The sequence below is a fragment of the Diadema antillarum genome, unplaced genomic scaffold (assembly GCF_040938485.1).
Source record: "Diadema antillarum isolate AM-2024a unplaced genomic scaffold, OU_Dant_1.0 seq00000217_RagTag, whole genome shotgun sequence".
Lineage (NCBI taxonomy): Eukaryota > Metazoa > Echinodermata > Echinoidea > Diadematoida > Diadematidae > Diadema > Diadema antillarum.
The window spans coordinates 2,078,932-2,102,049 of NW_027271272.1; the positions used below are offsets into that span (position 1 = coordinate 2,078,932).

Consider the following 23,118-nt stretch of genomic DNA (forward strand, 5'->3'; position numbering starts at 1 on the left):
AATTTTTGTTGCCAATTTGGACCAGTCTGTACCATTAGAACAGAAAAAAGTCATTACTTCTTGATACGATCTTGATATTTGATGTGCTGTTAAAACATTTAGTAATAATGACCTCTTTAATTATGAAAGTCTGACGTCATATGAATGTTTATTGCTCTGCCTTGTAACCCATTTGATGTCAGACAATACCCCCCCCCCCCCCCCCCCCCATGAAACCGGTGTTTTGAACCGTTGAGGAGAAGGGTAGGACCTCGTTCCATGACAATTATTATGACTTATCATTCTTCCCTGCAAATGTAGTGACATCTTCCGACCTTCTGCTCCGTGTTCGCATCTTCGGTGGAGACAAAAGGTCAACCATGTTGTACCCCTGCACTGTCATAAAACATCCCACCGCTCGTGATGGAGCAAAGGATGTCAGCGGCAGTCAAACAGACATCATCTCCCGGTTATGTTTAAATAGCTGAACCCTCTCTTCTTGACAACTTAGGAGCGACAATGTCGAGCGTTCCAGACGTTCTCCGGAAAGTTTATGAAGCGGAAGACGTTGCAAAAACAATCAAACGTCTGCAGCATCAATCAAACTCTTTTCATGTAGAACAGACTTTGGCCAGTTCCCATGATGCACAACTCCACAACCGATCCCCAAGACCACTGAAGACTTTGATCTTTAAAGACATTATTTACCTTTTGCAGATGATATTTTACCTTTTGCAGAAGAAACAAAAACCCAACTTTAATGCTTCAAAATAGTTCTAAAATGTGATTAGGGACAGAAACAACCGATGGAAAAAAAGTTAATCAGTATAAATCAATGGATAGTATTGTTAAATTTACAAAATATGAACAATAGTTATAACGTATTGCTTCTAGAATAAACAATCTACAGTAATGGTTTATTGAGAAAAAATATTGACATACCTTTATATCTATAGCTTTATTGCGAAATCTTTATGTAGTAGGATGTTTTGTGATACAACTGACCTACACATATGTATCAAATGTGGTAACTCTAACATTTTAAAGTTAAATCACTGCTCCCAATGGTAAACGATACCTTTAACAGAAAGTGTACCGCCTCAATTTCCCCTCGCATTCCACGATGGGCAAATGAAGGAGTTATGTATGTATGTCCGTACGGAAGAGAGGAAGGGAGGGGGGGGGGGGGGGATGGGGTGGGGAGGAGGAGTTGAAGATCTTGACCAGACTGGAAGATAAATCTGCTGGTTTATTATTATACAATATTAATGGACGCGGGCGTCATGTTTGTGAGACGGCGACAGTGTCTTTCCGGTCTATTGATAACCCGACTACTATATGCATTGTATAAATGTATACATATACATACATACATACATACATATACACACGCGCACATCATACACACACACACACAGACACACACACACACACACACACACATATATATATATATATATATATATATATATGTATATATACAGGGACAGAGAAACAGAAAGAGACTATATAAACGAGTGTTAGGCAGATATGTAATATGCGCAATCTAAAAATATAATATCACAGCTGCAAAGTACACGGATTTCTGAGACATCCGTACAGCTGAATGTTTATTACGACGGTCTAAAAAAGAAAAAAAAAATGTCATGGAATCACATAAACGGCTGGACACGGTGGAGGCGCTGTGACGTCAGATGTAATTGCACTTTTCCATACACATCTCAAAGGGGAAAAAATCCTAGTGGGGCAAGCTGAATCCATGCAATTCAGTTTATTCACCCCATGATGTAACATTTAACAGATGATAGGACATGAATTTTCTCCTTCAATCCATGGGGAACTCAAGAAGAACTTGAGAGCCTACCGAAAACAAAGAAGTTGAGAACTCGACACTCATTAAGAGAGGGGCATCGTTCTTCCAGTTTAATAGTAGAATCATTTTGTTCCCTTGTATAAATTTTACTTGAAGTCAATAGTAGGCCTAATGAATGAGTAAAATATTGTACACATCTGAATGATCTACGAACAGCATTTTATTCCCCGTGTCAAACTGCGCATTTGGACTGGCGTGTGCATTTCGAGAGAGGCTGAATGCCACTGATTGCCAGACAGATCCCTACGGCACAGCAGAACTCAATAGGTTCGGGCACTCGTTTTGACAGAGTGCTTGTAAGACAGGCTGTTGTCAGGCTACAAGTCGACCTATTTATAGCCTCAACCTGTTGATTTCAAGACATCAAAAACCTCCCGAAGGTTTGGTGCACTCATAACTCGGTTCTCGTGAAAAGCGAATTTAAACAGACTGGTTTACTGACTATAGCACAGAGCAAACATGAGTCTTGCCTGACAAGACAAAAGGAAATAAATGAAAAAACAAAAAACAAAACAAAAAGAAAACTAAATCAAGAAGTGAAAATAAGATTTAAAAGCATATGGTATAGTTTTTTCATCTTTTTACTTGCCTCCACCACGAAGTGTCTCCGGAGGGCATTGTGTTTTCGCGATGTCCATCTGTTCGTCCGCTCGTCCTTCTAGCCGTTATCGATATTGCGGACAGGGTAACTTAAAAACCGTTTGAGGTATTCTCTGAAACTTGGAATATGTATGAGTGGACGGACCTGTGCCTATCAACTTTTTGGAACACACACACAAGGTCGAAGGTCAAAGATCAAGGTCAATTATTTACGATTTCACTATTTTCCCGATATCTCTTCAATACCTCAAGACATTTTCACGAAATTTACTGAATACATGTATTACTAGATGAAGATTCTCTAAGAAATATTTTGGTCATAGGGTCAAAGTTCAAAGGGCAAAAGTCAAGTGAAAATGCTTAAAATCTCACTTTAATTTCCTTCAGATCTCAGAAATGGCTTAAGTAAGCTTCATGAAACTTAGAATATGCTTACACTACCTGAAAATGGTTCTTTCAGGAATCTTCGGGCCATGGGGTCGGGGAAGGGTCAAAGGGCACTCTGCTATTTAATCCTGAAATTACACTGTTTTTCCAAACCTTGAAAATTACTCTCTGCAAGAACTTAATCAAACAGGGTATGTAGGCCTACATGGCTTATTGCGTTACTACAGAATAACTTTATTAGGAAAGATTTGGGCCACCGGGTCAAAGGTTAAGTGATAATATTAAAATGTGACTGTTTCCCCCCATATTTCGAAAATTAGTTTTTTCGTGAAAACTGGATTATGACAGTGTTTTTGAAGAAAGTTCTGGGCCATGGGATCAACGGGCAAAGGTCAAAGGTAAAATGAGAATGTTCAAATTCCTGAATACTTGCTCCCTGAAACAATGTAGCCTTCCAGATGAACTCTGATTCAAGGAATGTGCAAACACTCAACACACATTTCAATCATGTAATATCATTTATTTTTAACCACTCATGGGAAACTGTTGTCTCACAACGTCAAGATGCACTGAAGACCTATCGGGAGAATAATGCGATATGACGGAGGCATACGAGTTGCCATAGCGACATTTCTGCTTTGATATATAAATTGCCTCCCAGTATGAAATAGTGAAATCAAGGAGCTTGGTTAAAAGGTCTTTGCGGGAGCAGATCAGTCAATATCAATACATTAGTAGGGCGGCATTTGCCCGCTGCCATCATTCAAACATTGTCATTCGCTTTTATAATATTATATATATACATATATATATATATATATCTACATCTGTCATTGGCAATATCGAGTCTGTTTATGTTCTTGTCGTTGTTCGATAAGCTTTGATAGTAAAAAGAGGTGGCATCAACCTACGGGCTTGGCATGGGGTCGTAAGAAACTCTACCACCTGCCGACTTCCGAAAGAGAGGGGTACATGAAAGGGGTGTTAGATAGGCGTTGTGGAAGACGTCCCGCTGCATTGGTAGTGACATACAGCTTATTTAGATGAATATGACTTATGATTTGTTTGACTCCGTACATGCTCTCCTGATAGAGTTGGGTTTCACTCTCTTAAAGATGAGAGTTCATGTTATTTTGCTGCATGGGTACGAAGTTTTCGGTTTCTCTTCATCTTTTTACCTCCCCCTGTCTATCTCCCCCACCCCCCCTCCTCCCCGTATCATATAACACAATGTCCCGATAATGCCCATGTTTATTCCCTCACAGAGTTAGCCGACTCCCCTTACACCACTGTGGCTCTTGTTGGTCACTGTGCTCTTTTCAAGCTGTTGACATCTTCGACAACAGAAGTTTGGTTGGTCAACTCTGTCACTCTGTCTGTCTGTTTTGCACGCGCACACATTTAGTTCTACATATGGACGCACATAATACATGTACATAATTATCTCAACAACAAGATAATGTACAGGCAAACATAGAGCAAGTTTATTCAAATTCATGAAATTCTTCCGTCGAGATGTTTTCATTGCAACTGATTGACAAATTGCCCTACATCGACAGTTGGTCAATAAACCTCTTTAATTTACTCCATCTCTGTCCGTTGGTCTGTATGTCTGTTTCATATGAATACATACGCATACACACAGGCACGCGCTCAAACGAATACATATATACATACACACACACGAATACAAACACATACAGACACACACACACACGCACACACACACGCGAACACACACACACACACACACACACGCACAGGCTATACGCACATACACGCAGGTAATTTTGTTGGGTGATGAGCTCTTTCAATCTCTGTATTTTCAATTCCCGTGTCTGCATGCATGGTAAATAATGACGTATGATAATATCAGTTCGCCTGTCTGAATTACACATTAACACACAAAAACAATCCCTCACATAGATACGGAAAATAACACACACACATACACACACACAGACAAAACATACGGCAAACTCTCTCTCACCAAAGTTTAGATCTATCACAGATGTCTTCGACTCATTGATTTTCTATGTTTACATACGTACAGTTCGTCGCGCCGCTTTCCGAATCTCGTTAATTCGAATCGCTCTCTTCAATCGCCAAAGAAGTGATCCCGAGATCACTGGCTTCTGGGTTTTATTCTGGTTGTTGGTGGTGGTGGTAAGGACTGCCGCGGGATCAATTTGTTACTGTAGCTGAAAAATCAGGAGCAACTGCTACTATAGTCTGGTTTCGAGACTCTTTGCCAACTGGACTCCGCGGCGACGAAGTCGCTACGTTTGCCGAAGGACAAAAATAAACCTCCAGTTTTCGACGTTGAGGGCGTCAATATCCTGTATAGCAAAATAGTACGAGCAGAGGGTCTGGAAGCCAGACTACTGCTATTGGGTTTTCTGACCTGGCAAGGTCATAAAAAAAGAAAGGCCGGCAAAACTTAAAACAATAAACGGCTATTCACTCATCATCATTCAATACTAAACAACATAATACATAGCCAACAGTTTGGTTGCTGTTGTTGTTTTGCATGTTTTCGTACGAATCGACGAAATAACCAGAGAAGAATCCCCTCACATCTGAGTGAACACACATTCGACAAAACAAACGCACAAACAAACAAACAAACAAACAGCGGATACCCACCATCAATAAATACTACACAAGGAACGAACCAGGCGCATTCAGAAAAAGAAAAACCTGCCGACTAGGCCATACAAAAAACAACAACAACAAAGACACCAAAACGATCCGATAACATATTCACCGATCCTAACATAGTTTATTACCATACAACGGACCTATGTCTTGGAAACTTCACCGAAATCTGTTCAAATCTCTTTTAAGTAATATCACAAAGATTATGAACAAACATATAAACAAACGTCGGCAAAAAAAAAAAACCCAACCCAAACATATAAAATCCCTGGCGGAGGTAATAAATCATCAACGTAAAATAATAGTCCGTGCATGAGAGAGATCTCTTTCTGGAAAACCGTACCACCCGCAGAAATGCCAACGAACTTATGAAGACATAAATCTATACAGTCTCTGGCAAACACTTTTTCCCTGCTGCCAAAAAATAAAATAAAATAACATAAAAACACACCCTAAACCTGTAAAACCATTTGGATGATAATTTTCTTTTTCAATCGAGAAAAGGCTATTTCACAAACTTGAATATCGCATGTTAAAAAAATTTAATTTTTGCCAGTTCTGGAGATGAGATTAAGATACCCCTTCTCGTATTTTACTTTGCCATCATATTAAATATTCTGTCTGTCGGCCTTCTTCACCCCATCCCCCTGCCCCCCCCCCCCCCCCCCCCCCCACCGTCCTTCCCTCCCTTCTGGGTCGGAAGAATACTGGATACTATCGAAGTAATTCAAGTATGCTGCCAAGGAAAACATTTTGTCTCCGCTGACTTTTAGTATGTGATATGTGATTGATATATTGACTACATCAGAGCTTGCCTTCCTGAGCCGTTTTAGAGACTCTAACACCAACAATAACCATCAAGTGCGCGCATGTGCATTCTTAAAACGTCAAATCAATGTTACGCGCCCGAAGTGAGTGAGTATATTCCTAACTGCGACTAAACCAATTACTTTTTTTTTGTCCAACATTTCCATACAAAGTGTTTTGTTAATTATATCAGTAGTATGGAAAAAAACACAATTTATGCTTAGTCTCGGAGGAGCATTAAGGGTGAATACGTTGGCGCCATCTTTGTTGATTTGCAAAAAGCTTTTGATATGGTTGATCACATGATCCTTCTATCTAAATTGAAAATATGGGGGTTAATGGCATAGAACTTGAGTTGTTCAAGAGTTATTTCTCGAACCGAAGAATAAGGACGTCAATCAATAATACCCTTTCGGGTGAAAGATTATTCACTAGCGGAGTGCCACAAGGATCCTTGTTAGGACCATTGTTGTTTGGTATATTTATCAATGACATCAATTCGTTTTTTTCTGACTGCAGGGCCCATTTATATGCCGATGATACGGTCATTTATTTCTCACATAAAAACCCGAAACTTGTAGAAAATGTTTTGCAAAAAGAGTTTGTATGTATGGAATCATGGATGGCTGACAACAATTTAAAAATCAATTTTGATAAAACTGTTTGTATGTTATTTGGTACAAATAATATGTTAAAAAAGCAAGAGTATGCTTTGCATGTTAAACTTAGGGGTAAACAATTACTTCAGGTGAATAGTTTTAAATATCTGGGTATTTTTGTAGATAACAAGTTATTATGGGATGTTCACATTGAACAACTATGCAACAAGTTAAGTAAAATGATTGGTTATATGGGTCGTTTGAGACAGTTTGTTAATATGACTGAATTAAAACTGATATATAATTCTATTGTGTTACCTCATTTTGATTATGGTGATGTAGTATGGCAATCCGCCAACGGTAACTCTCTTTACCCCAACTTCAGAAGATGCAAAATAGAGCCGGGAGATTAATATTAAAAGTTAACCCTTATTCCCATATTACTACCAGTGATGTTCATTGTAGCTTAGGGTGGAATACAGTAATCAATAGACAAAAAATTCATCTGCTTTCATTTATGTATAAGATTATGAATAACATGCCTCCCGAATATATGAAAGATATTTTTAAGTACAAGACATCACCATATACTCTCTCCGTAATCAAAACGATTTACAGTTACCTCGGCCAAAAACTAATTATTGTAAGAGATCTTTTTCATACAGAGGTGCATCAGCGTATAACAACTTACCCAATGATTTACGTCAAATTTCCTCTTTACCCGTTTTTAAGTTCAATTTAGTAAAAACCGAAATCCTTTTTATTTGATCTTCTTTGTGCTTCAAACCTTTGAACAATGTGTGGTAATATGGTATATATGTAGTTACAATGTAGTAATGTATGTACCGTTCTATTTGTGTTTGTGTATATTTTATTCTATCATCAGTCCCTGATTGTATGACATCTTTGTGTACAGGGCCCCATGGAACACCAGAAGTGACTGTCATTGTCACTACTGAAAATCGGCTACCCTCCGTTATTTATGTAATTTTTTTTTTCTTTAATGACCTTTATGTATGAAATGTGATGATTTTCTAGTACGGAAATAAAACAACAACAGCAACAACAACAGCATTCCAATGTCTTTATCAACTCACATAAGTAGTTTAGTAGCAATTCACAGAATCTTGGATTGGAAGATTGTGTGTGTGTGTGTGTGTGTGTGTGTGTGTGTATGCGAGCGCGCGCGCGTATTCCCCAAATTTTCAATGATCTATTTCTGATTTCTTATGTTTGTAGTCAAAGCAACAAAATATCAGGATAGAATTTCCCTTGACATAATTACTAGTATGGCTGTGACAGGCATAAACAAAGCCGGGAAGCTGATTGGCTGATGCTTGGAGATCACGTGACAACACGCTCACACAGTAAGTCAATTAGCCGGTGGCGCCACTGTCTCCTTTCGCCTGTCGTTTAGTTTTAAGGGAAATCGCTCCAAGGAAGATCTCGCCAGTGGACACCTTATGCAGCTGAAATGAAGATGGACGACAGATGCCGGGGATTCAGCCTCAACATGGATGTTATTCTGGCTATTGATTAGCCAGCGTCTGACTACCGCCGTACGTATGAGACAGATGCACTTTGATCTTGCCCGTAAAATTGATGTTTGCGAGTCTCTGTGATGTGCTAAAAAGAAATTGAGAGTCAAGCAACAACGCTTTATTTTATAGCTCTGGGGCGTACTGGGGGAATGCTTGGACCACCAGTAATAATTCCCCCCCCCCCCCCCCCCCCCCTTCTTGAAGTGCACCGATCATTATGAGCGGCACAAAAATAGAAACGGTTGTAACTGGTTTTTTTTTTTTATCAATCTGCTTACTTCTCTGTGCACTGTGTAGTATTCTTTTTTCAGGACCGATTGCTAGTATATATCATTCTTAACTGAGTTCCTAAAAGATCTTAACAGCTGTAAAATAGATTAATTTGTGAACATGATGTCTGTCGGGATGTAGACAACGAAAACCTATACAGACAACACAACCTATCTGAGCCAATGTATTTATGAGGACCCATCCTGTGATCTGATAGATAAATAAACAGAATATATGCACACACACACATATACTATGACATACAATGTCTGCGCTATATGCATGGTACATCTTCATGACTGTACCTAACGTGTTTAATTATGAAGTAAATCAAGGGTACGTCATGGACCTTTCCCGATGAACACACGTTCAGATTTCTCAATGCGTCTTATCCAAACCATTAGCTAAAGCAGATCAAGACCTTTCGTGTTCGATGGTGAAAATCCTTAAAAGGACACCCCTCCTTATCCCCCTTCTTTCCTACCCCACATACCACGTGAGATTTTCTTCGCTTTTATGCTGTGGACGTGTTTGCGATTGGAGTGACGCCGTTGGTTAATGACGAAATCTTCCCTACGGGCCGGGTTGTCGAGAGGAATTGACCGACGCTGCTCCTTCTTTAAACGAAACCCAAACTCAAAGAAAAATGTGGATTGAGTGAAAGCAGCAACATTAGTAGAACAAATCAGTGAAAGTTAGAGGAAAATCGGACAATCGATGCAAAAGTTATGAATTTTTAAAGTTTTGGTGTTGGAACCCCTGGAAGAGGAGACTGCTAGAGTTAATGACGTCATGTGTGGACAACAATATATAGAAAATATAAAGAGAACTCCACAAAAAAAAATCATTTTCATGAAAATTGCACATTCCATCAACTTGATACTGACATTATGTCAAGGATAGTAATTATTCCCCCTGCTTTCTGAAAGCGGTTAGTCAAAAGCTCTCCATAATGTTAGAAAAGTGAAAGCATGTTGAATTTTCTTTATTGTCCACACAATGAATTATCATATTTTATAATTCAAGTAGTCTCCTCATCCAGCGGTTTCAACACCAACATTTTAAAAAGTCTTATCTCTTGCATCGATTGTTCGATTTTCCTCAAACTTTCAGTGATGTGTTCTACTCATGTTGCTGCTTTCACTCAATCCACATTTCTCTTTGGCAATTTGTTTGGGTTTTGGTTTCCTTTAATGCCCTCACTCAATTTCGAGTAACATTGCTGTTACTTTTCTACTACACATTGCGAGAAGGGGAAATCTTATGGGTAGCAGCGAAGAGTCTTTTACTCACGTAAATGTTTTATTCTGTGTTTTGATTGGCAAGACAAATATAAACACAAATACATTTTGCTTACATGACACGCAAACGCACGCATAATCACTGCATACCATGTTTAATGATACTAATGAATGAATGAATGAATGAATAATAGTAATAATAATGGTAATGGTGACGATAACATAGAAAATTTGTAAGGCGCGAAATTCCATCTAAAGCTTACTTACATGCTAAAGGCGCAACTTGTGCCAAATATGAATTAGATACACAAAAGAAAAGGACAACGTGACAAAGTACAATATGACAGTGAATGTTAATCAATTATCCAATATATCACAAAATACAAACAAAAAGACTCACATATCGTCACGTGCACAGGCCTATATAAACACACGCACGCACACACACATTTTATATATATATATATATATATATATATTTACTCCTAGATGGGTCATTTGGAAGACATTTCCATTTGTTTTATATGCAAATTTTAAAATACATGTTCAATGGCAATTTACGCAATGGAGACACGAAAATTGTCTCCTTAATGACCAGTTGTCTCCCTAATGAAGACACTTCCCCCCAATATGTCTCCCTAAGGTGCCAACTAGGGATATATATATATATATATATATATATATATATCTACATACATATATACACACACAATATCCTAAAGATATCCTATATATCTCCTATATCAACATAATATACTATGACTTTATTATATGGTATATAATTCTCAATACAACACGATATCAAAAAGAATGCGCATTCCATGCAGTCAAACAAATCAATCCAAGAAAAGATCGCAATCTTCCATTTGTTCGGAAATTTGTAATCGGGTTAATGGACAGTAGACACGCTTCACGTCCCCTGTCTTTCTGTTTTTCTTTTAAAGTGTATTCAGAGGGGGAGGGGGCGGGGGCATCGCAATTTCTCTTTCTGCGCGTTGTATCCCTTCAGAATGAATAAAACAAGGCAAAACAAAATCCCTGGCGCACACGAAACTAGAGACTTTGGCCGGGGACATTAGCACTTAAACCCTTACATGTCTGTTGACCTTGGAGTTCATTTCATCCCCCCCCCCCCCCTCCCCCATCTGCTTCTCCTTATGCAAGTCGGTGGACAAATTATTTGTCTGTGCGTAAATGCCACGCCGAAAGCGCACGTTTCCTGCTTCATTTCCCTCGCGGCTATTTCGGGATTCCAAATAATCGCCTGAAATTCGGATTGCCTGTCCCTAGCCTTTTCCCCCTCAAAGGCCAGCGGAGGACTTGACTTTGCAAACACATTTTCACTGGTGCCAACCGACCCAGCAGGGGTTTTTCATCGCGATGCGTAAAGCAAGTATTGAAGATACACCAGAGAAAGAAAGTTATTATACCTTGCGGAGATAATCACTGATAATAACGCCAAGGCCATGCCGGTCGTTGGCTCGAGCATCGAGGGGAGATACGAGTGAAATGTTGAGATTGGTATTAATCGTAAATCTGTGGCTAGAATTGCAATGAATCCCACAGTCTCATCCAGTTCAATTTTTCGTGTTCTTGAGGATATAAAGAACTGTGCTCTCTCAATTTCGTCGCGACTTAATGAAGATTCCAAGAAGTGCCCTCGTTCCGTCTCCAACTTATGTTTGATACATGACTACGAAATGACAAGAGCGCAACTTTGATTATTTTGAAGACCAACATCCATGGCAGATTTATGATGAAATGAAGCATCGACAAATTACTGCAAGCAGTAATTTTCTTCATTTTCTTTCAATCCACCACTTTGTCGAGCAGAGGACATCACACAAACACGCTTGAGACTCTCTCCAATCCCTTCTCCCTTTTCTTTCTGTATATCATAAACACATTCAGAGGAAAATATGTCACGAAATCATGTTCTATGCCCAAATCTCATGACACCTGTATAGCCTTTCAGAATACACTGATGTATTATGAAAGATCTTCAGCAGGTACAAAAAGAATGAAAATCGGTACATGGTATGATAGATTATTCGTTAGATTAAGCCTCTTCACTCCCGGGTATTCTTGAATGCACACAAATCACCTGACGCGAAATACTTTCAGACAGTCTCGCTCGTATACAAACAAATTCGAGGTTATTACCAGCACGCAATTACGGCGAAGTTGCCGTATTAAAGAAGTAATCGATATCACCTATTCCTCTCCCTTAAAGGGAGGCAGTCCTGAGATTTTCACTGTACTGATAATTAAGAATAGTAAAAAAATATAACCTTTCACCAGTTTATACGCGTGGAAATTAAAAACTGTCTCCGTATGCGATTTTTGAAAAATAATTCCTGCAAGCGATCGTGTAAGAGCCTGTAAAAGATGCTACGTCATTGATGCCCTACTCTCAAGTTGACAGCCGTGCCTCTAAAAACTAATTTAAGTGTTCAAATGATCAGTTGTAATTTTATCATAAAATGTGAAAATATGTGATTTTATTATTTCAGAAAAAATATTTCAAGCTTAGTTAAATATAATTCCTGTAAATTAATATTGTAAACATACTTTATATATTTTAAAATCAAATATACCATGTATTTGACATCAAATAGGCACGGTCCTTTTCTAGCTTCTGCCCGTGATGCATACTACTTTGCGTACAAACCACTCTCGCGCGCGAATTTTTACCATACTTATGTACACGGTACTCCGTCTAGCTGAGTTTGGCGTTCAGACCGAAGACTAGCATAACAATTAGCGTACGCATAACGAGCAGAACACGACTGGGAAGAGTTATGCCTCGGTGACGTCGAACTCTCCGCCAATACTTGCTCATTAGCATATTCACCATGCAGATTCACACTTTTTCAACAAAAATTTACGAGCTTATCTGGTGATTTGAAAGTTTGTTTTTGGTGAAAGTAGTTCATTGGAGGTACCAACAACAACATATTTTTTTTTTTCAAAATTCGTGACTGCCTCACTTTAAAGAGAAAATTCTCCCCTGCAAAAAAATGGTTTGACTAGAGAGGGTAGACGTAACTTTCCGAGAAGACAGCGAGAAATCCACCAAAAAAAAAAAAAAAAAAAAGGAAAAAGGCATGACAACGTGTACGGACGTTTTCAGGTTTCACGTCTTGTTGGTTTTTTTTAACGATCACATCACATGCAATTAAGACGACGCGATAGTCCTTTAATAACTCCGCCATTACTGCGTATACACAACACAGCAAAAATGAAAATAGAAACTTTCACGGGCAACAATAGCTGCCATCTGAAACTTTGCATAATGTATTGCTGTGTCACTGGGACACTGGAGTAATTTCCTGTGAAAAATTCAATCTATTTTCTTTGATTCCCCTTTAAACAAGAAGATTTAGAGTAAAATAATCAGCAGGTTCGATCATAACAAACTTGAAAATCCATGACAACGTCACCTCGTGTAATCGTGACTGAAATGGCGAGTCTCTGGAGAAGGTGGACAATTTCAAATCTTTGTCGCCTGCTTGAATTGTTCATTTTCTTTTCGTGAAACTTACACCGTGTTTTGTTGCGTTTTTAATGAGATCAAATAAAAATTATAATGAAGTGACATCTAACGTCAATGTTCCTCCTCATTCTACAGAAGTCTCAGTTTTTTAAATCCTATTGACTCCGTTGTTGTTGCTGTTGTTCTGCTTTTTTGTTTGTTTTGTGTTTTGTGTACTTTTTATTTATTTGGGTTTTTTTTAAACTCTCGAACGGCTTGCGGTATTGGCAATTCCCTTGTTGAGATATAATCTAATATTTTCCACTACATCAGGGCTTCTTGGCTACCTGTATATATACGTTAACTGATAAACATGCTTATTCAGGAGTAAAGGTAGAAATGAAGTACTGATGAAAATATCTGCGGCATTAGCGGGCCTTCAAAGGCCAAAAAGAAATTCTGACGAACTTACAAAAATTGGATTGGACAGTTACTTCGCCGCTGTGACAAATAAGGAGCACATACATCACAAAATTATCTTATCCATCTGTAAACAACGCATTACCTTCAGTTCTTCAGGCGGCACCAAGCACACAATTATTTTTTGAATTGATATCGAGTCCGACATGAACGTAGCTGTATTTATTATCATCTTCTGAACATTATGAGCGGAGAAAATAAGCGACGCTTAGAAATATACACGACCGGTTTGATTATCATTTCCAAATTGGGCCACATTCTCGAAAATTTCTTCACAAGGAAGAAAAGATATCGCAAATTGTAGAGCTCTGTTGCATCAACTACTATATAATTTGGTTATGTCTTTGAGTGATTCTGCCCTTGAGTAAATCATATGTCAAAAGCAACATTGGAAACACAAATGCCAAACAGCCTTCCTGTATAAGCTTGAGATATTTCTTGAAACTATGAAATTTCCTTTATAACACACACAAAAAAAGATGTCATAAATTCAGAATTAAATATTCTTTCAACACCAAATACAATTAAAACGATCACCGAGATGTGACTTCAATACAACATTATCACCGCTAATTTGTAACTACTGTCGCTATTTGGTCAAAATATATGAAACTTATGATTTCATTACATTCTTCAATACGTTCCAACATTCTAATCATTTTGATGAATCTTCCTGTCATTCTATTTTCCTGATTTTACCTTAATGAGCAAAATCAGCTTGACTATGATGTTGTGGAACAACACTTTCACTCACGCAGGCTCTGAATTCGGATCGCTTTTTCTCTTTTCTAACAAGGCTCTGTCGGGGTTCTTAGCGTTGGATACTTACCCACTTCTTGTTCGTTCGTTCGCGATCAATAGTACAGCTAACTACAATGACGATGATATCCAGTTGATTAGCCAATTCGTCATCCTAATCGTCCTCACTCTTGGGAGGAGGAGTTGTCCGAATTAGAGCGTGAAAGATACGATTTTGAAATTTCCTCTTCGCGCTACGTCCTTATTCTCCTTCTCTAGCTATATATACCGTGACAGACCTCTGATTAATCTCTTTATCCTGGGCTCTCCCACAACAGTGGATCGCCGAATAAATTCACCCCCGGATGGGCCGGCTGGGCCAGTTTGATACTCTACGGCTGATCACTCGCATCTCGTTCCTAGAGATCGGCGTTTACATGGCAACGCAACGCTTTGGGGGTCAGGGCACCCGGAGAACCCCTGTTAAGAGCGCATCATGTTGCCATGGCAACTCCGCTACCCTCGTAACGGTAGGGGAGCACGATTATGATGTACGGGACGAGGCGCAATATAGTGGGCGACTTATGAGTGGAAACATACAATTTATTTCTCAAGGTTATAAACAGTGTCAGGCATTTCGTGCTGTTTATGACGATTGGCTAGGAATGCGATAAAAGTTAAAGGAGAATATCTGTGTGGGACTATAAATCAACCCTTCACAGGTCGTTCGTCGAGACCTTTACGCCTTTATCGTTGCCGATAACTCATTGGTGTTATTCGACAAAGATACCGTGAATTCCTCTTTCCCCGTCTTAAACCCCCTCTATACATTCAATTCAGATCAATTCCTTAATTCTATCATTGATTTATAAGTCCATTGTAGTCCAAGTGCTTGACGTTTATTGCCCAAAGAGCAGTCACTGTCATTCGACCAGCACAGTGAGAAGGTGAAAGCATCCAGTCGCCATGGAATGGAAGATAAAGTGGGTTTAAAAATTCCACACTTGCAAAATTACGTGATTAATCGATGTTCCATTTCTCTTTGTTTTGTTTTTGTTATTCCTTTTTAAAGCTCTGTTTAGGATCAGCATTTTGTCTTTGCAACTAACACGGCTCATAAAGGCCGTTCTCTCCGCAGATGTTTGATACTGGAGAAAGAGTAGGACGTAAAAAGAGAGGGCGAGGGGCAGAGAGAGGGGGGGGGGGGGGGGGGAGGGAGGGAGGGAGGAGGAGGAGGAGGGGGGGGGGGCAGATTATGCCTGTATGTTTGGTTGTCCCTTGTAGTATCATATGTGTACGTGCATAAAGGGATGCAAGTGAGGTGAGAATGTGCACGTCGACTGGGTTAATTTCCACACACAACAGCAACTGCCAGCATTTAGTTTCACTTCACACACACACACACAAAAACACACACACACACAACACAAATGGTGTCACATTTCGAGAGCGCGTGAGGAAAGTTTGTCCCATATGGTTATGATTCACTGTGAATTATAATGGGTGGTGCTTGTTATTTGTAAGGTTCGTTCATCCGAAACATTCGAATTTCAAATACCTAGAGTTTCGTTAATCCGAATATGAAAAAAAAGTTCGTTAATCCGAAAATTAAGTGGCGTCATCCCGAGGGTTCGTTGTTCCGAAGATTCGTGATTCCGAAAATGAAATAGGGTCCGTTATTCTCAAGGTTCCTTAATCCGTAAAATGAAGTAAGGTTCGTTAATCAGAAAATGTAAAGACGGTGTGTACTTACGAACCCTTGGAATTACGAACCTCATTTAATTTTCGAATTAACGAACCTTTAAAAAAACGAATCTTCGGAATAACGAACCTTCTAAAATGAACCTTCGGAATAACGCACTGTAACCATTGCACTTATTACTCTCTGTGATTGATTTATTCAGGCTCTTTTGACATGAATTGTAACATTATCACTTCAGTCCAGTGATTATTAAATTATGTTCGTCTTTATCGAAGCTAATTTGTATTAATAAGTTCCTCCGCGTATCAATGCTACATATTACTATTCCCTCTACAGAAAAAAAAGGACAAAAACTTATAAGGTAATATAAGCTTATACCGATTTGTCACTTTTCTCTCTCTCTCTCTCTCTCTCTCTCTTTGTCTTCGATGGATGGGAGAAAGTTGAGAATCATTCGTAAAATGATTGAACTATGGGCACGGGTTACACGGCTCCATCAGTCATGTGCGGAAACCCCCCAGCATAATGTTTGCCGATGGTGCTCAGGGGGGTAATTCGCACGGTCATAAATACTGCCTCCTCCTCCAGGCATTAAGTGACCAAGTTAGCATACAGAAGTCGCGGGATGCAGCATTTTTTACACACACACATGCACACAATCAGACAGACAGACACAAACACACATACACACACACATATATAATATATAATAAGTATGATAATATGTTCATCTTGGAATAGTCCACGTGTTGGACTTCGAATGTTGTAATCATAAGAAGAATGAGCCTCAAATACGCAATCTGTAGATCCAACAAGAAAGTGTTTTTTTTTTTTACTACACTGACGAAGGCCCGAGGCAGGTTGAAAATTTTGTGAATAAAAACCTTCTTGTTGGATCTACAAATAGCGTATTTTAGACTCATTCTTCTTATGTTATAATTCTAAATGTTATATATATATATATATATATATATATATATATATATTTATACATATATATATATATATATATATTTATCATCTTAATTTAAGAGAAATAACACATGAGGCTGAAAAATCATTATTTCATCTACTTCTGTAATATCAAACGCCTCTTACCTTTGTTCACTAGGAGACAAATAAAAATAGAAATAATTATTGCAGATGAATAACAGAAAGTAGGACCCATTTCATTAACTGGCAGTTTATGCAAATTATCTTATTTACCGCTGTTTCCGGGAACTCGTAAGCAATAACCACGATAAAGACGTTATAGAGACAACGCAGAGGGGGAGCATAATTATAATGCTACAGAGTATAACTCGTATGTTCCTTTGCCCACACACCTGCAGTTTCAACACTAACGGCTAACGACACCTTGATTCACGGGACTGAGATATTGACAAGAAGCCCAAATAAGTGAAGTGTTCCTTTAAATTATCGGCATTTGACAAAATGTGGAATATAACAAATGTATATTACTCACATTGCAGATGGGTGTTGTTAAACTTCTAATTTACAATGGCATAAGACACACGAGAGAGAAGAAGAAGAAGAAAACATAATTGGGTAATAATTGACCGATAAACCTGCCCGAGGAACATGCGAGTTGTGTGGCCGCCGGGAACTTGACACTCATAATTAACCAATCAAAGTCTTGCCCCAAGTCGCTATGTATGATTGATGAGAGAGAAAAGAGCGGGAAACAACGAGATCACATGAAAAGCAACCAATAAAATCGCCCCAAGAGTACTCACGAAACGCAAAACCAACACCACACTGATACTTTGATGAACTCGTCAAAGCTATACTCATGGTTTCAGGGTAAAGCAAATCAACGAATGAAAAAAGAAAGTACCTAGATGGGCAAGTATAGCAATGAACCTTAAAGCTGTCACATTAAAATGTGCACATGCATGTCTTATCTATCTATCATTTCTAACGGCAAAGCCGAAAAGAACAATATAATTGGAGGACCGCTCCGACCCCCTCCTTTATTTCTCTTTCTCTAAACACACACGTACACAAACATATATTACGTGACGCTATCTATTCTCTTTCTCCATCTCTTTCTCTCCCTCTCTCTATAAACACACACACGCCCACACACACACACACATATATATATATATATATATATATATATATATATATATATATATACAAAAACATATATATTGAGAGGAAAGAGATGAGAGAGTATAGGCCCTATATATAAACACACATATACACAAACATATATCACGTGACGCTATCTATTCTTTCTCCATCTTTCTCTCCCTCTCTCTATAAACACACACACACACACACACACATATATATATACAAAAACATATATATTGAGAGGAAAGAGATAAGAAAGTATATATATATATATATATTTATATATATCTTCTCATTCCTCCTCCTCTCTCTCCCTCTCTCTCTCTCTCTCTCTCACTCCCTCACCACTCACTTGTCCTGTAACGAGGAACAGTTCACCGCTCTTTACACCCCGATATGAAATTGTATTACAAATTGTATGACACCCCCCGGCTATTTATGTGTTTTGGCTGCTCGTAAAGAGCCCATACATCGAGAACTCATGCGGCAAACGGTCAGTCAACCGAGTGAGAATCCCCCATCCGCCCGCGGGGTGACGTCCGAAATGAGCCGATGTGATTACGGGACACGATCTGTCTTGATAATGCGTCTACTCAGGGGCTGACATGTCAACTGAAAAGCGCCACGACAGATCCGACAGTACGAGGGCAAAGCCAAAATTGATGGCCCGATATCTTTCCGGTGCTCGGAGTCAATGCACGGCGACCATTCCGTGAGCTCCTTTAATACAAACATTTTATTTCTTTTTCAAAGCAATTGAGCTTTGGCCATACGAAATGCTGAAATTCCGCCCTGCCCCTTTCCAATCGTCTCCCCGACACTGTCTTTGTAATTCTCTTACAGTGTATTCCCGTTTATAACGCACACAATTACAGTCAAATCTGTCAATAACGGCCACCCAAGGGAGACGAAAACAGGCGTCGTTATAGACAGGTGGCCACTATAGAGGGGTTCTTTAACATGCGGGTGTTTTTTTTTTCTCAGAGGCAATTGTTTTTAGTGGTTGTATACGGCAGGTGGTCGCTATGGACAGGTGGTCGCTAGGATAGGCTTAACTGTAACGAAATTCTCGTCACACCGAAGTAAAAATTCAGTTCCCCAAATTCCCATCTATTTCATCTTAGTATACTTTAATGCTCGGAAATAACGAAAATTCTGATAAAACGAATTAAAAAAAAACTGTCGGTCGCCAGCACTGCGTTATACTGGAAGTCCCCTGTACCTCTGCAAGGTGCTTGTGTCCGTTTTACTTTGTTCGGTTTCTCTGTATGTTTGTGGGTAACTGTATGCAAACAGGACGGTGCACGGACTGAGATGACATTTTCACGAACAGATGACAAATGGAGCAATGATCGACTATTACTTTCGTGCTCGTGATTAGAATCCCGCGTCTGGATCCACGATGTTCTCTTGGCCACAATGTAGTTTCACAGTTTAACTGCGATACTGTATCATTAAAATGATTCTCAGGATGACTATTACCACCAAAAATCAACAACAACAACAACAACAACAACAACAACAACAGACACACACGCACACAAAGGCAAAGAGGGAAACGACATTATAGCTTCGGATGGAACACAGGCAAATTTCTAGGAAATGGCAGTATCCTGGAGTGTAGTGAGATTAAGTGATCTAGCCTTCGTTAACAAATGCAGAGACATAGAGACAGAAAAAAAAAACACATCCCTAAATAAAACAAAAATTGTGCAGATAATACCAAAAGAAAAAAATAAAATAAGTCGACAGAGGTCTTTGCACTCCGCGAGCTTGTTATTTTGTTGTTGTCGTTACTTACTGTCGTTATTACTGAAGCTTCAAAGCAATGACTGTGAGGAATGAGTGGCTTGAACGTATGATACGGTTGAACAAAACTAGGAATGAAATCCCGAGCGACTATCGACAAGATCTATTAATGCCATCGACTGGAAGGAAATCTTATTTGAAAAGTATCCTTTATGCTTTTCCTGGAAACTAATTTATCCTTTCAGGATCATCGTCCTAGAATGTTGTCGACGGAACAGAGGGGTCACAGAATCAAGAACTACTGTAAAGTCTTTTTTTCGCGTGCATTTTGATTCGCCAATTTCACGAGAGCCAAGATTCGCGAAATTAAAATGCACGCGAAAGTTCTTGTCTACACTCTATGCATTGAATGCCAGTGGAAATTTGCGAACATTTCATGCCGCAAAGGGGAAAAAAAGCCGTCGCGATAATTTCACGCCGTGAATACTTCTAGTTTTGCAGTTTAGAAATCATTCAGAGCCAACCGATTCTTCTGCGATTTGCATTGAGAATTTGCATTATCAATGGCGTCTGTGAGGGAGTTTATGACGTTCTTTTCATGTTTCCGCAGCGAGTTACCCTTTTTGCACTTTACAACGAGTAAAATGACAGTTCTGTTGCCATTCATACGCCATCATCTCCGTGAGAAAAAAAAAACAACGGCTGTCCTGGTATCATTGTATTAATTTTTAAACATTGAGTGCGTCAAAGGTGCCTTATCACAAAAGGATATGACAACCAATCAAACAAACACACACACACACACGCACACACACACACACACACACACACAAACAAACAACATAGATATAATGAGCGAAGGAAAAATATGACGCGGGTATCATGGGCAAGATAAGCGTCTGGAAATGTGGTCGAACGCGTCTCACAGTCGTCCTCAATACGTCTAATATGAATGAAACTCCATCTATTACTGTTAGGCGTCAGGTTTGTTATAAAAATGATGCGAACTTGCACGACAATTCTTGACTTGCTGATGACAGAGAAAACTACAGGTCGATGATCGCCCAGATAATCTCCTCCTCCTCCCTAATTATCGGGAAATAAAAAAGTTAATGTACACCATGCAAACTATAATGAGTCTCTATTCCTCTCTCTCTTTTTCTATGATGCCTTTTCTCTTCGGTGGAATGGCAAGCTGATCTTGATATTAATGATGGCCCATAAAATAGTCATTACTCGCAATTAAAGTATAAGACGTGAGCATTTATATCAATTTCTTCCTTCTGGATCTGTGGATCCCCCGAGAACGTCAAAGCTTGTGAAATTGAAACGATTACATTGGTAAAGTTATAAGAGATACAACTAGATTACAAGCTAAGAGGCTGGGCTTTTTGGAAGCTTAGGGTGTACGACATGGTATCCTCCATAATTATACCTGCTTTAGATACATTTCTTTTGTTTTTTATAGTTCTTGCTAATATCACTCCTAAATCATTCTTCACTGTAACGAAAATTAATTCATGTTTTGTTTTTGCTTTTTGCAACAACAGTTAATCAGGAAACAATAATGACTTACGTGTATTCATCAAATTTGATTCATTATGAAGTATTAGAGTTACCGACTTCGTAATGTGAAGGTAAATGATAAAGACGCCCAAGTTATAGTCACCATATCGTGTGAAGATACTTTCATATATGCCGCGCCCAGTTTCTTGATAGGGAGTTTAATACCAGCTTGGTAATGTGGAGAAGCATTTCACGAATGTCCGGCTGCGACCAGCTTGGAAGTTACGTGCTTCGAAGTGGCTTTAATACCAGCTTGGTAATGCGGTGAAGCATTTCACGAAAGTCCGGCTACGACCAGCTTGGAAGTTACGTGCTTCGAAGTGGCTTTAATACCAGCTTGGTAATGTGGAGAAGCATTTCACGAAAGCCCAGCTGAGACTAGCTTGGAAGTTACATGCTTCGAAGTGGCTTTAATACATCGGGAGTGATTTTCTGATCGCATATTCTCACCTCGTAATAAAAAGCAGCATCCTGACCGACATATCGACCCATACCTCCCCCACCCAGAAAAAGACAGAACGATAGAAAGAAAAGAAAAGCTAGTAAGAAGCGGCGACAAGTTGGGGCACTCGAGGTTATATACAGCCGTTGATATTGGCCATGCAGTGATGCGGCCGCACCTGGGATTAACACGATATGCTGTATATTGATATCTATACATTAATATCTAATGATAGGTTAATGCTGCCCACATCCTCACTTCTGCAGTCCTCGCGGTCTCTCAGACAGATTTCACGAGGCTATTACAGGAATCAATTTTCAGTTTCGCCCGACGCCAATCTGCAAATTGAGTACGTGGTGATGCATAAAATATAATTTGATACCGCTGTATACTTGCATGTAAAAGGTTTGCACATTGCATACTGGCAACAACAGTCATATGCAAGCATGCAATGAGCGACCTGCACTGAGTCGGAATAAAAATGACTCCCATTGTCTTGAATACAAATATCACATTCGCAGACTTTGTGCGAACGTTTCCCTTTACAAAACATCGTCTTCTACGACTCCTCGCAAAGTCTCTTTTTTGTCCTTCATTTTCTCTTTCTCTCTCCTCTCTCTCTCTTTCTCTCTCCTTCTGTCCATCTCCTACCTCTTTGCTCACTACGACAGCCATCTGCATAGGACTGGACCAGACTCTTATGGAACACTTCCAGTTCTACTGACGCAGTCTGTATTGAACAGTATGCCTTTCTTGTAAGGTCGACCGAGTGCCTTATTGCCTGAATCTTCTGTTGCGACAAGCAGGAAAGAATCAAGAATAGCGGGTACAGTCGGCATATGTGATACACTGTACTGACCAGCAAAAAAACAACAACAGAGTAGTAAGCAAAATGAAGCGAGTGGTGTAATACATTCTGAGACGTAATA

The 23,118-nt window shown here is 39.2% G+C and overlaps 2 protein-coding genes across 4 annotated transcripts in view; both read right to left on the reverse strand.

Moving 5' to 3' along the window:
* The window catches only part of LOC139729121 (uncharacterized), a 295,278-nt gene that overhangs the window by 92,936 nt on the left and 179,224 nt on the right, over nucleotides 1-23,118 (reverse strand). The gene's annotated exons all lie outside the window — the stretch shown is intronic.
* Nucleotides 1-23,118, reverse strand: part of LOC139729119 (growth hormone secretagogue receptor type 1-like) — a 223,050-nt gene that overhangs the window by 32,488 nt on the left and 167,444 nt on the right. Inside the window, exon 1 of one of the 3 annotated variants that reach the window (XM_071640047.1) lies at nucleotides 14,740-15,479. The exons of the other annotated variants lie outside the window; for them this stretch is intronic. The gene's annotated coding sequence lies outside the window, so the exon portion shown is untranslated. Of the gene's footprint in view, nucleotides 1-14,739; nucleotides 15,480-23,118 lie in introns of those variants that run through there. 3 annotated transcript variants of the gene reach the window in all.